Raw genomic sequence first — 12134 nt, forward strand, 5'->3', positions numbered from 1 at the left:
GTATATTATATTGATTATGTTGTTACAGTAGTCCCAATTTTTCCCCCTTGCTCCCCTCTTCCCAGTACCCGCCTTCTCTCCAGAAATCCCACCCCCCTTAGTTCATGGGTCGTGCATATAAATTCTTTGGCCTCACCCTTTTCTATATCATTCTTAACTTCCCCCTTTCTATTTTATACCAAAGAATTATGCTTCTAAATCCCTGCACCATTTCTCCATTTTACCCCCTTCCCGCTCCCAGCTGATAACCCTCCAGATGATCCCCATACCTATGATTCTGTCCCTATTCTGGTTTGCTTACTTAGATTTTGTTTTTACTTTTTAGATTCAGTTGTTGATAGTTGTGAGTTTGTTGTCATTTTAATGTTCGTAATTTTGATCTTCTTTTTCTTAAGTAAGTCCTTTTGACATTTCATATAATAATAGCTTGGTGATGATGAACTCCTTTAGCTTTACCTTGCCTGGGAAGCACTTTAGCTGCCCTTCCATTCTAATGGATAGCTTTGCTGGATAGAGTAATCTTGGTTGTAAGTCCTTGTTTTTCATCACATTGAATACTTCTTGCCAGCCCCTTTTGCCTGCAAAGTTTCTTTTGAGAAATCAGCTGATAGTCTTATAGGCACCTCTCAGCTTTTCTCTTGCTGCTTTTAAGATTCTCTCTTTATCTTGACCCTTTGGCATTTCAATTATGATGTGTCTTAGTGTGGTTCTCTGTGCTTCCTAGACTTATATGTCTATTTCTTTCACCAAATTTGGGGAGTTTTCCTTCATTATTTTCTCACATATGCTTTCAATTTCCTGCTCTTCCTCTTCTCCTTCTGGTACTCCTGTGGTTCGGACGTTGGCAAGTTTAAAGTTGTCCCAGAAGTCCCTAAGCCTCTCCTCATTTTTTTCAATTCTCGTTTCCTCATTCTGTACTAGTTGACTGTTTTTTTCTTCCTTATGTTCCAAATCATTGATTGAAACCCTGGTTTCCTTCCCTTCACCATTGGTTTTGTGTGGATTTTCATTCGTTTCATTTAGCATAGCCTTCACTTCTTCCCTTATATGTTTGCCATACTTAAGCATATCTGTCAAGCCTGTGAGCATCTTTATCACCAGTATTCAGAACTCTACATCTGTTAGGTTGGCTAGCTCCTCATCGCTTAGTTCTCCCACTGGAACCTTGATCCATTCCCCCTTTGGAGCCATACTTCTCTGTCTCATCTTGACAGGCTCCTGTGTTTGTTTGCCTCTGTGTCTTAGGTAGAGCTCTCGCTCCTGTTACATTTTAAGGGGCAGAGCCTTATGTATTTGTCGGTGCAGGGTGACCCATTTTACCACGTTGAGGTGCTGTATGTAGGGGAGGGGTCTGAGAGGGAACAATGCTACTTGCTCAGCACTCGTCCTTTTTCCAGGCACTTCTCCCACTCCCATATGGGACTGGCACCTCTCAAGCTGTTGCCCTGGCTGTCGTTCCCAGAGTGGGTGGGTCTGCAGATGTTGTAGGACAGTGAAAGCCCTTTAAACAAGCAGACTCTGCTGAGAGACTGGCAGTTTCTGCCTCCATCCCAACCCCGACCAGTTTGCACAGTCAGAAGCAATGAGGCTTTATTTTTCCCAGCGCTGGGACTGTGACCTGCATGGTCTGGTCTGGTGCTGGGGCGCTCCCAAGGTGTCCCTCCCAACTTTTTTAAATGTGTGACTGAGCTTTCTGCCAGCCTACTGCTGCCACCACCACAGCGCATCTTCACCACCTCGGATCCACCCCTCCTACCTCTCTGGATGAGTATTTCTTCTTTATATCTTTGTTTGTTGGACTTCCATGCAGCTCAGTTTTCTGGAATTTCTGGTTGTCTCTAGTTTCGAGGTAGTTGTATTCATTCTTTGTTGTGGAGGGAGATGCAGCATTTCTGTGTAGGCCTCCATCTTGGCTGGAAGTCTCAATAAAAGGTTTCAATTAGAATCACAATTTTAATATTTTTAGTGACCTTTAGCAAATATTTCTTATGGTACATAAAGATTCATATATCAACTTCATGTTATGATTGATAATAAATGCTTTGAAACAAGCAACAGAACCAAAAATTGAGTGCCCATACATTATAAACATTCAAGCACAGTGGCCAGGAAGATCCCTCACTGACTTTAAGAGAAACAAAAAGATGCTGATGCTGCTAACTTCATGAGTGGAGAAAGACTAAATAAAGTTATTTTCAAGCTTCCTTTCCATCTAAAATACTCAAAATATTCTTGGTGAAGGTCCAACCTATGATAATACCTAGTATAAAATATGTTTGACTCAGGAAATTCTAAAATGTGTTCTTTAAAAAGATAGCCATCTCTTTCTGCCCCATTTATCTCCCCTTTTCCCTCTTCCACCTCTCCCCACCCTCTTTCTTTCTGGATATCATGATATTGTCTGTGTCTCTGTTTTTTATCCCTTCACTGTTTTTACACCCAGGCCCCAACTTCCCTGCCCTCTGACTTTTGTGAGTCTGTTCTTTATATCTATGCTCCTGTTTCTATTTTGTTTGTTAAATTATTTTGTTCACTAGATTCCACATATAAGTGAGATCATATGGTATTTGTCTTTCTTTGTCTGGCTTATTTCATGTACAATAATATTCTCCAGGTCCATTCATGTTATCACAAAAGGTAAAAGTTCCTTCTTTTTTAAGGCTAAATAACATTCCATGGTGTAAATGTACTACAGCTTTTTTATCCACTCATCTCATGGTCATTTGGGCTATTTCCATATCTTGGCTATTATACATAATGCTGCAATGTTTATTGAGTTGTACACTTGAAACCTGTGTGGTTTTGTTAACCAGTGTCATCCTAGTAAACTCAAAAAAAGAAGAAAAAAAGATAGCATAATCTGGAAGACAAAATTTGTGGATACGTAGTTTAATTTTAACCTCAATTACATATTAATTTCTGTTTAGGACATAATTTTTTCAGGATTTAGAAACATATCTGAATAGGCTGTTGTTATGACAGTACATCTTCAATGGAAATAAAAAAGAATTGTAAATCAGAATTAAGAGAAAACAAATAGATAAATACATAGCCATCATTTAAATTCAGTTAATTTAATATTCCACAAATATCTGCTAAGAACATGATATGTGCCAGAAAGGTTTATGTGTCAGGGTCTCAGAAATAAACAAAATGAATCCTGCCTTCAATAAGCTCATAGTGATTGTACAAAAACCAGTAATATCTCCCCAGAAATTAAAATCATCTCATGTTTCTTGTACCACAATATTTTACAAATAAAATAAATTTCAGAATTAAAATGATGAAAAGCAATTTTAAGGCTGACTTTGAAACAGTATATAGTAAGAAGTAGCCTAGGCTTACAAGTCAATCAGCAGTATGTATTTTAAACAATTCCAAAAGCTGTTCCAAAAATAATTTTCCACTAAACCATCCGTATACACATAGTATTTTCCATGGCAAGTATAGCAGAATAATGGTTGATAAGTTTAATCAAAAATCTATAGTTGCAAAGAGTTCAAAAGCAGTTGTCACAAAGTAGATGAAAGTAGCTCTTTACTAACACATAGCTCTGGACTTCTAATCCATTTTTCTGTCCTTTGGCTGGAGTCCAAGCAAGCCCCTCTTCTGACACATTTGGCTTAGTTGCTGTACCATGAAGAGAGCCATGGCCAGGGGAAGAAGACGATATCTAAAGAGGTTTTCAAAAAGATGAAGGGATAAAGAAAAAAAAATATCATAGACACAGACAACAGTATGGTGATTACCAGAGGGAAAGGGGAGTGGGGGAGGTAGAAAAGGGTAAATGGGAGATAAATGGTGATAAAAGGGAACTTGACTTGGAGTGGTGAACACACAATACAATATACAGGTGATGTATTATAGAATTGTACACCTGAAACCTATATAATTGGAGTAACCAATGTGCCCCAATATTTTCAATGAAAAAGTAAAAATAAATAAATAGGTTTTGAGTATATTGGATTAAAATCTAACTAAAACCTATGACACCTTTCAGTTGGGGTTTTTTTGTTTTGTTTTGTTCCCCCACTTTTTTTCCTATTCTTATATTCACTAAAATTGCATTTCCATACTTCACATTTACTTTTGTTTCCTGGCTCATTTATTAATTTATTTTGCTTTCATTTTTTCCCGCACTAAAAACTTTTATTTGTTTGTTTCTCTATTACAGTTGTCCCACTTTTTTTCATATTCCTTCCCTGCACCCTGCCCACTGCTTCTCCAACATTCAATCCTCACCATGTTATCCATGTCCATGGGTCACTTATACATGTTCTTTAACTAGACCCTTTCCCTTCTTACCGCTCTTCTCTCCCTTCCCCCTTCACCCTTGGCACTGTTAGTATACTCCTTGTTTACATGCCTCTGGTCCAGTTTTGCTTGTTTTTTTCTGTTTCACATTAGTCTCCTGTATTAGGTGATATCATCTAGTATTTTTCTTTCACTGTCTGGCTTATTTCGCTAAGCAAAATTCTCTCTAGTTCCATCCATGTTGTTACAAATGGTAGAAGTTCCTTTTTTCTTTCTGTTATATAGTAATCCACTGTGTTAATGTACCACAGTTTTTTGATCCACTCATCTACAGATGGGTAATTAGGCTGTTTCCAGCATGTGGCTACTGTGAATAGTGCTACTGTGAACATAAAGGTGCATAGATTCTTTTGAATTGGTGCTTCAGGATTCTTTGAATATAACCCTAGCAATGGAATCACTGGTTCAAAAAGCAGTTCCATTTTTAGTTTTTTGAGGTAATTCCATACTGTTTTCCATAGTGGCTGCAACAGTCTGTATTCCCACCAACAGTGCAGTAGAGTTCCCGTTTCTCCACATCCTCGCCAGCACTTGTTGTTTGTTGATTTGTTGATGATAGCCATTCTGACTGGTGTAAAGTGGTATCTCATTGTGGTTTTTATTTGCATCTCCCTGATGGCTAGTGATGTTGAGCATTTTTTAATGTAACTGTGAACCTTCCATATGTCCTCTTCGGGGAAGTGTTTGTTCAATTCCTTTGCCCAATTTTTAATTGGGTTGTCTCTTTTCTTGGCGTTGAATCGAATAAGCTCTTTATATATTTTGGAGATCAGTCCTCTGTCTGGGATATCATTGGGAATATGTTTTCCCATATGGTTGGTTTCCTTTTCATCTTGCTGATGTTTTCTTTTGCTGAGCAGAAACTCTTTAGTTTGATGTAGTCCTATTTGTTTATTTTTTCCTTTATTTCTCTTGCCTTAGGAGATGTATCCATGAAAATACTGTTACGTGGGATATCTGAAATTTTCCTGCCTATGTTTTCCTCTAGGACTTTTATGGTGTCATGACTTACATTTAAGTCTTTGATCCATCTTGAGTTTATTCTCGTGTGTGGTGTAAGTTGGTGGTCTAGTTTCATTTTTTTCACGTCCCTGTTCAGTTCTCCTAGCACCATTTGTTAAAGAGGCTCTTCTCACTCCATTTTATGTTCCTTCCTCCTTTATCAAATATTAGTTGACCATAGAAGCCTGGGTTTATTTCTGGACTCTCTATTCTGTTCCACTGATCTATATGTTTGTTCTTATGCCAGTACCAGACTGTTTTGATCACAGTGGCTTTGTAGTATTGTTTGATGTCTGGTATTGTGATTCCTCCTGGTGTGTTCTTCTGTCTCAAGATTGCTTTTGCTATTCGGGGTCTTTTTTTCTTCCATATGAATTTTTGGAGAATTTGTTCTAGGTCAGTGAAATATGTCATTAGTATTTTAATAGGGATTGCATTGAATCTGTAAATTGCTTTTGGTAGTATGGCCATTTTGACGATGTTGATTTTTCCCATCCAAGAACATGGTATTTGCTTCCATTTATTTGTATCTTCCTTAATTTCTTTCTTCAGTGTTATGCAGTTTTCCGAGTACAGGTCTTTTATCTCTTTGTTTAAGTTTTTCCTGGTTACTTTATTTTTCTTGTTGCTATAGTAAATGGTATTTTCTTTTTTCTCTTGTCTCTGATATTTTATTGTTGGTGTACAGAAGTGTCTTAGATTTCTGTATATTTATTTTGTACCCTGCTATTTTGCCAAATTCACCTATTATATCTAGTACTCTTTTAGTGGAGTTCACAGGGTTTTTTATGTATACTATCATGTCATTCGCATATTATGCTAGTTTTACTTCTCCTTCCCTATTTAGATGCCTTTTATTTCTTTTTCTTGTCTGATTTCTGTGGCTAGGACTTCCAACACCATGTTGAATAGAAGTGGAGAGAGTGGACAGCCTTGTCTAGTTCCTGATTTCAGGGGGAATGCTTTCAGTTTTTGTCCATTGAGTATGATGTTGGCTTCAGGTTTCTCATATATAGCCTTAATTATGCTAAGGTATGCTCCCTCTATTCCCATTTTGCTGAGTGTTTTCATCATCAATGGGTGTTGTACTTTATCAAATGCTTTTTCTGCATCTATTGATATGATCATGTGATTTTTGTCTTTCATTTTGTTTAGGTGATGTATTATATTTATTTATTTGTGAATATTAAACCATCCTAGCATCCCTGGGATGAATCCCACTTGATCGTGGTGTAGGATCTTTTGATATATTGCTGGATCCTGTTTGCCAATATTTTGTTGAGGATGTTAGCATCATGTTCATCAGTGATATTGGCCTGTAGTTTTCTTTTTTTGTTGTGTCTTGACCTAGTTTTGGGATTAGGGTACTACTGGCTTCATAGAAAGAGTTTGGGAGTTTTCCCTCTTGTTGGATTTTTTGGAATAGTTTGAGAAGGGTAGGAGTTAGTTCTTCCCTACATGTTTGTAAAATTTGCCTGTGAAGCCATCCACTTCTTTCTACTTCTTCTTGATTCAATTTTGGAAGGTTATATGTTTCTAGAAATTTCTCCATTTCTTCTAGGTTGTCAAATTGCTTGCCAAACAGTTGTTTGTAGTAATTTCTTACAGTCGTTTGTACTTCTGTGATATCAGTCGTGATTTCTCCTCTTTCATTTCTAATTTTGTTTATTTGGGTCTTCTCTCTTTTTTTCTTGATGAACCAGGCTAAAGGCTTGTTGATTTTGTTTATTTTTTCAAAGAACCAACTCCTAGTTTCATTGATCTTTTGAATTGTTTGTTTGGTCTCTGTGTCATTTAATTCTGCTCTGATCTTGATGATTTCCTTCCTTCTTTTTGCCCAAGGCTTTGTTTGTTGTTGTTGTTCTAGTTCTTGTATCTTTGAGGTTAGATTTTCTATTTGAGCTTCTTCTATCCTTTTCAGATATGCCTGTATTGCTATGAACTTCCCTTTTAAGACTGCTTTTGCTGTGTGCCATAGGTTTTGGGCTGTTGTGTGTTCATTATCATTAGTTTCCAGAAATTTCTTGATTTCTTCTTTGATGTCATTGTTAACCCATTCATTATTTAATAGCATGTTATTCATTCTCCATGAGTTTGGGTGTCTTTGATTTTTTTCTCTGAGGTTGATTTTTAGTTTCAAGGCATTGTGGTCTGAAAAGATGCTTGATATGATTTCGATTTTCTTGAATGTGGTCTATCTTTGAAAATGTCCCATGAGCATTTGAAAAGAATGTATATTTTGCTTCTTTGAGGTGAAAAGTTCTATAAATATCAGTTAAGTGCATGTGGTTTAGTGTGTTGTTCAATGCCTGTATATCCTTGGTTTTTCTTTGCTTTGAAGATCAGTCTATTGTTGATAATGGAGTGTTAAAGTCCCCTACTATGAGTGTGTTACTGTATATATCCTTCTTGTGGTTTTCTAGTATTTTCTTTATGTACTTGGGTGCTCCTATGTTGGGTGCATATATGTTTATCAGTGTTATATCTTCTGATGGATTGTTCCCTTAAGTATTATGAAATGTCCTTCTTTTCCTCTTTTTATTGCCCTTGCTTTGAAATCTGTTTTGTCTGATATGAGGACTGCTACCCCAGCTTTTTTTTCAGGTCTCTTTGCTTAGAATACTTTTTTATATCCCTCTACTTTCAGTCTGTGTAAATCTTTTGTTTTGAGGTGTGTTTCTTGTAGACAGAAAATATGTGGGTCCTGTATTCTTACCCATCCCGTTACCCTATGTCTTTTAATTGGAGCATTTAATCCATTTACATTTAAGGTTATTATTGACATGTATTTATTCATTTGCCTTTGTACCTGTGTTCTTCTCCTCTTTTTTTCTTCTTTTTCTTTAAACATTCCCTTCAGCATCTCTTGCAATGCTGGTTTGGTGGAGATGTATTCTTTTAGTCTTCCTTTGTCTGAGAAACTCCTTATTTCACCTTCCATTTTGAATGACAACCTTGCTGGGAAAAGTATTCTTGGTTGTAGGCCTTTGTTTTTCATTGCTTGAAGTATTTTCTGCCATTTTCTTCTGGCTTGTAGTGTTTCTGTTGAGAAATTGATGGATAGCCTTATTGGAGCTCCCTTGTATGTTATTTGCTGTTTTTCTCTTGCTGCCTTTAGGATTCTCTCTTTGTCTTTGAATGTTGCCATTTTAATTATGATGTGCCTTGCAGTGGGTTTGGGGGGTTCTTTTTCATTGGGACTCTCTGTGTTTCTTGAACTTGCATAACTTTTTCTCTCATCACGTTGGGAAAATTTTCTGTCAATATTTCTCCTATCGGCTTTTCTATTCCATGCTCTTCTTCTTCTCCCTGTCTTATTCCAATGATCCTGATATTATTTTTTCTCATGCTATCCTGTAATTCCCTTACATCTTGTTTATATTTTTTCAATCTTTTTTCATTTTGTTGTATTGTCTGGAAATTTTTTTCTACATTGTCCTCTAACTCACTGATCTGATCCTCTGCTTTGTTTAGCCTGTTTTTGATTGATTCTACTGTGTTTTTCAGTTCAGAGACTGTGTGCTTCATTTCTTCCTGGTTCTTGAAAATAGTTTCTATGTCCTTTTTTATGCTGGTGTAGTTCCCCATAAGTTCTCTCTAATTTTCTTGGAGCTGTTGGTAACTCCCGTGGAGGTTGTCATAGTTGTTTTTGAGGTTTTTGCATATATTAAGCTTCTTCACCGCCATTGTTTTGAATTCCATGCCTGACATTTGGTCTATGCCTATTCCATCTACTTCTTTCTGGGGGTTCCACTTTTTTTTTTATTGAGAGGTTGTTTCTGCGTCTTACCATTTTGGATATTCTTGTTCGTTTTTGTTTTTTGGATTTGTCTGCTTTGACTTCTCACCTGTGTGGTATGAGATTCTTTATAGGAGATCTGGGGTTTTCAGTGGTGCAGTCTCTTTGATCTCCTGGGCCTGATGTTCTTTGGATACCCTTTATGTCATTTGTTTATGCTGTCTTGTTATATTTCAGATGCTCTTTGGTGAAATCTTCCCTCTGGCAAGTTGATTGAGAGTCACTCTGTCCACTTTGTCTTGAGGTCTTTTGTGGAGATGCTGTTAAAAACATAAACACACAGTCCAGGCAGGAAACCCACACCCTCAAATATATCCCCCACCCTCTATTGTGCTATCGTCAGTCAATGAGCCAGTATTAATATAAATGTAGAGAGATTAGGGCTTTTATACTATAGGAAGAATAGATGAGAGTTGTTTTAAAGAGGAAAAATATGATTTTTGAGAGAGGAGATGATAGATTAATAATAGTAGCAAGTAGTGTCAAGACTATGGAAGACAGTAGGTAATATTTACATTGTATGTTAATATTGATAAAAGAAAAAGAGGAAAGAATGCAGAGTATAGTAAGAAAGTGGAATTGTATAGTATTAGATTTATATAGTAGATATATTCCATCTATTTAGTGTGAAAGGGAGGCTAAACTAGACAGACAAAAAAATAAACAAAAATTAAAGAGGAATGATGAGAAGGAGAGATGGTATGAAAAAAATTAAAGGGATATTTTTTAAGAAAGAAAAAACAAATTTAAAAAAGAAAAAATTTAAATTAGAAATCAGAAATTTAAGAAAATTAAAATCAAATAAGATACAAATAAAAAAATTAAAACAGAAATAAAAATTAAAAAATATACAAAAGGAAAGTTTTTACTCAGTTCAGCCTTTGTGTATCGTCTTCTTTTTCTAGATTCACAGCTGGTCTAATGAGGTGGGCCAAAGGTTCCTGTTTCTTGCAGCAGCAGTGTGGGCCCACGGTGGCCGGCCTTGCTTTTGCACCTTTTGGAGCCAGCCGGGGTGCTTGTGTGCACCCGCAACTTGGTCTTCGCATTAGCCTCAGGCCTGCTGAGCCATGCCCTGGGAATTAGTCTCTTGCTTCTTGGGGCGGGGCCCCCGACACTTGCGCACAGTGGAAGTGAGCGTCTGTGAGTCGCTGCCACCCACCGTTCCGGAACCAACCTGGGCGGGCATTAGCAGAGCCTGAGCAAATGGTCTGTGCTCCGGCCTGGAGCCCACTGGAGCTGGCCAGGGGTGTCTGTTCACGGTCTTCTGCAGGCCCTCCCTGCACCCATTGGGGCACTGATCTTATGTCTGTTGGGGTGTGTCCAAGGGGCACCCTGACTTGCGGCCCCACGCACCTGGGCCAGTGAATCAGGACACTTCCCTATGCTCGCCCGCGTGACCCAAAGGGAGGGTTGGGGAGTGGGCGAGCACACTTCTGCGCCTGCGCTCCTCAAGAATGTCCTATCACCACCGACCTCCCCTCCCCTCTCCGCAGTTCACAAGAGAAAAATATAAAGGAAAATTATGCTTTCACATGCACAGCAGTACACTATTTTTTGTCTTTCAGTACCAGGTGTCACCTGGTGCAGTCCTGTGTCTGCCAGAGGGCAGAGATCTGCTCTCCTTTCAACTCCTCTCTGGGGAAGCCTGTGGTCACCAATAAGCCTTTGTGTACTTCCAGACTCAGCCGGGGAGCCAACCCAATCAGAAACCCCGTCTCATCCCTTTTTCCTTCGCTATCCTCATTAAACACATCATTCCCAAATGGTCTTCTCTGATGCAGCAGTGCCAAGACTCAACTCCTGCCTGTGTGCAGACGCTCACTGAGATGTTCTATCTGCAATCATTCCAAACTACAAATGGGTCTCGGGAGCTAGAAAGCGCAGCTACCCTCACTCCTCCACCATCTCCCCCACCCCCGCCCCAAGGATGTCTGAATTTCTAATGTGTTGCTGGATCTGGTTTGCCAATATTTTGTTGAGGACATTAGCATCTGTGTTCATCAGCAATATTGACCTGTGGTTTTCTTTCTTTGTTATCCTTTGACCTGGTTTTGGAATTAGAGTAATAATGGCTTCATAGAAAGAGTTTGAGTCTTCTCTCTTCTTAAATTTTTTGGACTAGTTTGAGAAGCATAGGAGTTAGTTCTTTGCTAAATGTTTTGTAAAATTCACCTGTGAAGCCATCCAGTCCAGGGCTTTCTATGTGCTGGGAGTTTTTTGATTACTGCCTCAATTTCACTTGTTGTTATTTGTCTGTTCAGGCCTTCTGCTTCTTCTTGATTCAGTTTTGGAAGATTACATGTTTTCAGAAATTTGTCCGTTTCATCTAACTTGTCAAAATTTTTGTGATACAGTTATTCATAATAATTTCTTACAATCCTTTGTATTTCTGTGGTATCGGTTGTGATTTCTCCTCTTTCATTTCTGATGTTATTTATTTGGGTCCTCTCTCTTTCCTTCTTGAATAGTCAGGCTAAAGGCTTGTCAATTTTGTTTATCTTTTCAAAGAACCAGCTTCTGGTTTTATTGATCTTTTAAATGTTTTATTTAGTCTCTATGTCATTTAATTCTGCTCTGATCTTGGTGATTTCCTTCCTTCTACTCGTTCTGAGCTTTGTTTGTTGTTTTAGTTCTTGTAGCTGTCAGGTTAGATTTTTTATTTGAGGTTCTTCTCCTCTTTTTAGGTATGCCTGTATTGCTATGAACTTTCCTCTCTGGACTGCTTTTGCAGTATCCCTTAGGTTTTGGGTTGTTGTGTGTTCATTATCATTTGTTTCCAGAAACTTTTTGATTTCTTTTTTGATGATATTAACCCATTCGTTATTTATTAGCATGTTATTCATTCTCCATGAATTTGAATATTTTTGAGTTTTTTTTCCTTGAGACTGATTACCAGTTTCAAGCCATTGTGATCTGAGAAGATGCTTGATATAATTTCAATTTTCTTGAATAAATTGAGGCTTGTTTTGTGTCCTACCATGTGGTCTATCTTTGAAAATATCCCATATGCACTTAAAAA

Source organism: Furipterus horrens, unplaced genomic scaffold (genome assembly GCF_987537825.1).
Source record: "Furipterus horrens unplaced genomic scaffold, mFurHor1.1.pri manual_scaffold_9, whole genome shotgun sequence".
NCBI lineage: Eukaryota > Metazoa > Chordata > Mammalia > Chiroptera > Furipteridae > Furipterus > Furipterus horrens.